The sequence below is a fragment of the Apodemus sylvaticus genome, chromosome 18, assembly GCF_947179515.1.
Source record: "Apodemus sylvaticus chromosome 18, mApoSyl1.1, whole genome shotgun sequence".
Classification (NCBI taxonomy): Eukaryota; Metazoa; Chordata; class Mammalia; order Rodentia; family Muridae; genus Apodemus; species Apodemus sylvaticus.
In genome coordinates, this window is record NC_067489.1 from 41,649,308 (window position 1) to 41,654,044 (window position 4,737).

A 4,737-nucleotide genomic window follows, 5' to 3' on the forward strand; every position below is an offset into this window, starting at 1 on the left:
AATATAGCTGAGTATGTTATCCTAAATGTAGGCTGCAAGGTTTAGTAAACTTTGAAAGATTTCTCAATAAAAGTTACTGTAAACTTTTCTGTAGTAAAGCAGGCCATCATTGTAATACCAGACCACTAAAATTTCTGGTTAAATTATGGTGTAGATCAAAGATGTGAAGCAAGCTTAAGCCAAACAGCAAGTGTAGCTGGTTGAACAGTGTGTGGGCACCTTAATCAACAATATTGAAAAGAATGAGAGACCACTGGCTAACTTTCAGAATATTCTGGGTTTATTTAAAAATTTTGGGTTTTTTGTTTTTGTTTTTGTTTTGTTTTGTTTTTTGTTTTGTTTTGCTTGTTTTTTCAAGACAGGGCTTCTCTGTGTATCCCTGGCTGTCCTGGAACTCACTGTGTAGACCAGGGTGGCCTCAAACTCAGAAATCTGCCTGCCTCTGCCTCCCAAGAGCTGGGATTAAAGCCGGGCGCCACCACTGCCCAGCTTATTTAAAATAATTTGATAAGAGTCTGACTTTCTTTTCTAAAGGGTCACTTGCCTGATCACTCCACTGTAGTTGACGTGACTCATGACAGAGGGTCCTGAACTGTGCCACAATGTTGATTTCTTCTTGAATTTAGAATTAAGCCTGAGTGGGGTTAGTCATTCTCTGTTTTCTTTTGACTTACAAGATCCCTGAGTTTCTAGGCCTAAGGCTTAAGAGAAACTAGCCTAAGTGATAATACTAGGCAGACACAAATAGAAGGAGGATATGTGTGACCCAGAAGGGGAAGGGGAATGAAGGAAAGTTTACTTTTAAGGGATCCCTAACTGATATTTCTAATGTTTGTTTTTTGTGAGACCCAACTGCAATTTCTTCACTTACATTCCATGGGCTAGCAGGATTGGACAGTGGGATTCAAAGTGATCTCCCCAAAATACATCGAACAAGAACCATAGAATATGACTTTTATTTGAAATAGAGCCTTTGTCTCTGCAAATGTAATGAAAGCAAAGACGGAAGAGCACAGTAAGGGCAAGAAGAAGGAGAGAAGACTGGGAAGAGAGCAAAAGGAAGCTTGGACAAGCTGAGGACTGCGGCTTGTCTAAGGATGTACAATCATCCACATAGCCTAAAAGATTACAATTCTTGTCTAGGATAGCAAGAGGCAACATGGCCCTGAGATTTTAGACACCTGCCTCATAGAACTGTGAGATGATAAACTGGTTGTTCTTTTAATCTACCTACTTTGTAGTGACTTGTTATAACAGCCCCAGGAAACAAAAAGTGCTTCCCAAGTCTAATCAGCTGTTCTTGCTTGAACTAGCATAAGCAATGTTCAGTTTTCCTAATAAAATGCATTTCACTGAGGGATTATTTATAATAATCCCTCTTAAAACAATAGTGTTGTTTTAATGAAACAACTTAATAATCAATGTATTTAATTTAAGAAAATTAAATGTATTGTTCTGATAAATGTGAAAATATTTAATAAAGTAAAATCTTAGTAGGTAGATAATATACAGTTGTGCAATAACCTCCTACAGGTGTATGTATGGTTGTTTGCCATAAATTCACTATTCAAACTGAAGAGTTGCCTACTATCCCCAAAAGGAAAGATTCTTATATAAAGTTACTATTTTGAAGCTTTATTTTTTTAAAAAAGTAAAAAGATCTATGTTAGGTAGATTTCTTTTATTTATTTATTTATTTATTTATTTATTTATTTATACTCCAGATTTTCTTCCCCCACCTCCAGGCCCCTCCCCTGACTGCTCCACATCCCATACCTCCTCCTCCTCAAACCCCTGTCTCCATGAAGATGTCCCCACCACCTACCACCCACCCAACCAGACCTTTAAACTCCCTGGGGCCCCTAGTCTCTTGAGGCTTAGGTACATCTTCTCTGACTGAACCCAGACTCAGAAGTCCTCTTATCTGTATGTGTTGGGGGCCTCATATCAGGTGTCTGAGAGATCTCGGGAGTCCAGGTTAATTGAGACTGCTGGTTCTCCTACAGGGTGGTCCTTCTCCTCAGCTTCTTCCAGCTTCTCCCTAATTCAACCACAGGGGTCAGCAGCTTCTATCCATTGGTTGAGTGCAAATATCTGCATCTGACTCTTTCAGCTGCTTGTTGGGTCTTTCAGAGGGTAGCCATGCTAGATCCCTTCTTGTGAGCATTCCACAGACTCAGTAATAGTGTTAGGCATTGAAGCCTCCCCTTGAGCTGGATCCCACTTTGGGCCTGTTGCTGGGCCTTCTTTTCCCCAGGCCCCTCTCCATTTTCAACCCTGCAGTTCTTTCAGACATGAACAATTATGGGTCAGAGTTTTGACTGTGAGATGGCAACCCCCTCCCTCACATGATGCCCTGTCCTCCTGCTGGAGGTAGGTTCTATAAGTTTTCTCTCCCTACTCTAGGACATTTCATCTAAGGTCCCTCCCGTTGAGTCCTGAGAGTCTATTGCCTCCCAGGTCTCTGGTGCATTCTGGAGGGTCTCTCAACCTCCTAACTCCCTAGGTTTCCTGTTTCCATTGTTTCTGCTGGCCCTCAGGGCTTCAGTCCTTTTCCTTCACCCAATACCAGAGCAGGTTCCCTTCATCTCCCCCACTCCTGGCCCACACACTCTACATCCACTTTCTGTCCTCTTTCTGTCCCTTCCTACTTGTGATTGCTTTCTTCTCCTTCCAAGTGAGACTGTGGAGTCCTCACTTGGCCACTTCAGCTGTGACAAAACATTTCAGAAAGCTAGAAAGGTGACAGGTTTGCTTTAGTTCATGGTTTCAGAAAGCTCAGCCCACAGTCAATGGCTGTGATTGCTTTCTTCTCCTTCCCAACTGAGACTGTGGAGTCCTCACTTGGCCACTTCAGCTGTGACAAAACATTTCAGAAAGCTGGAAAGGTGATGGGTTTGCTTTAGTTCATGGTTTCAGAAAGCTCAGCCCACAGTCAATGGCTCCATTGTTTTTAGTCTCTAGTAAGACAGAATATGATGGAGGAGAAGCATACAGTGGGAAAAACAAAATCTGTTTAGCTCACTACAACTGAACAGCAGGGAGAGAGAGATGGAAAAGGAGAGAGAGACAGAGACACAGTAAAGTCGGAATATCCTGTCCAAATCATGTCCACTGATGATCTAACATCCTCTCAGCAAGCTCCACCTCTTAGAGGGTCTAACATTTCTGATTATTGCCAGACTGCCAATCGAACTCTTAATATATGAATCCTTTTGGAAACATTTAAAATCCAAATCATTAGATTCATCCACAGTAAGGAAAATTACTTTTTCAAAATGTATAAGACCATATAGAGCAGAAATCTATAGAATGCTAAGAGCAAATGCCACAAGACACCAAAAAGCATTCTAGCAAGAGAAGTGTAAGCTGGAATCACCACACAGTCTCTTACTAAGCAGCAGTCTTTTGGTATTTTTACATACACTAAGAGATTTTTGCCTTCCCATGAAGGGAATAAAATAGGCCTAGAAATAGATTAAATATGAGAGTAGGAAATCTTTAGGTCCAACTCTGTTTACAGGCAAAAGCAAAGGCTCAGAAAGGGGATGTGAATTCCTACAGCTTCTCAGTAGATAAGGAATGTCTACCATGTATAAGTTCAGGAATAAGAAATAGTACTTGGTTACTTTAGAACCCACAGCCATGCAGAAGAGATGCATGGGTGAAGAAATCCAAGCAGCAGCAAAAACAAAACACTACAAGACTTTAAAATGTAGCATTGTGGTTACTGAATAAAATTCTGAATTCTGCCCTCCGTTACATCTCCCCAATCCCAAAGTGGATAAGACAGAGAAGTTCATATTTCTTCTGAAGGGTGTGTTGTCTGTTCAATAAAGTCAGAATAATCGGAAAATGAGCCCCAACCCTGTCCTTGTCTGTATCTTTCAGCTGAGTTTTTATATCTGAGCAATGCCAAACATCCACAAGTAAATTAATTCAAACAAAAATAATATGGAGCTTATGTAAAGTTCAAGGCATTTCTTGGTCAGCTGGGTCACTGATTCCATTTTCAGAATGCTGATAATGAAATTCATGTATTTAAGCATTTAAAAAAATAATAAATGAAACCTTGTCTTTATTTTTTTCTTCTCTATGGCATTTCTAAAGGGTGTAGGCATTTGGCTCTAATTTTATTTTCACTTCACTGCTTTGACAACTGAGCTGGATAGCTTGGCATTAACGAGAAAGCACTGTGAGCAGCTGAAATATAGTTTTCCTTTGTTTAGGGAAGCTTACAAACTCGGTTCCTTACTACCCGGCTATCCCTTTTGGTTGCATTGACAGGAAAGGTCATGCAGTATTGTGAAATGAGGTAAATTTAAAAGGAGAAGGGGTATAATTATCTGGTTACAGAGTCCAGTGGTGTAGAGACAGATGGGCAGGATAGATCTAAAGAATTTTTCCTACTTCCTCGCACTAGCCCAGAAATGGCAGTGAGCTGACACTCTTGGTTTAATAATTCTTGCTATTAAAAGTGAAAACCGTCTTTCCTCGTAAGCATGGACATTATGTTTTCTGTACTTTTGGTAACAGATTACTTCTAATAACCTCTCCAATCTGGAATGAATGTTCACATTATCTAAGAATGTGTTCCTCCATGCCAGACAATGATTTTTATCAGCTTTCTGACTACTGCTATGTCTGGAATGTGTCCCTCCAAATCACATCTTGGAACTTCATCACCAATTGGTTAGTGTCAGGAGGTAGACCATTTGGAGGACATGAAGTCAGGAG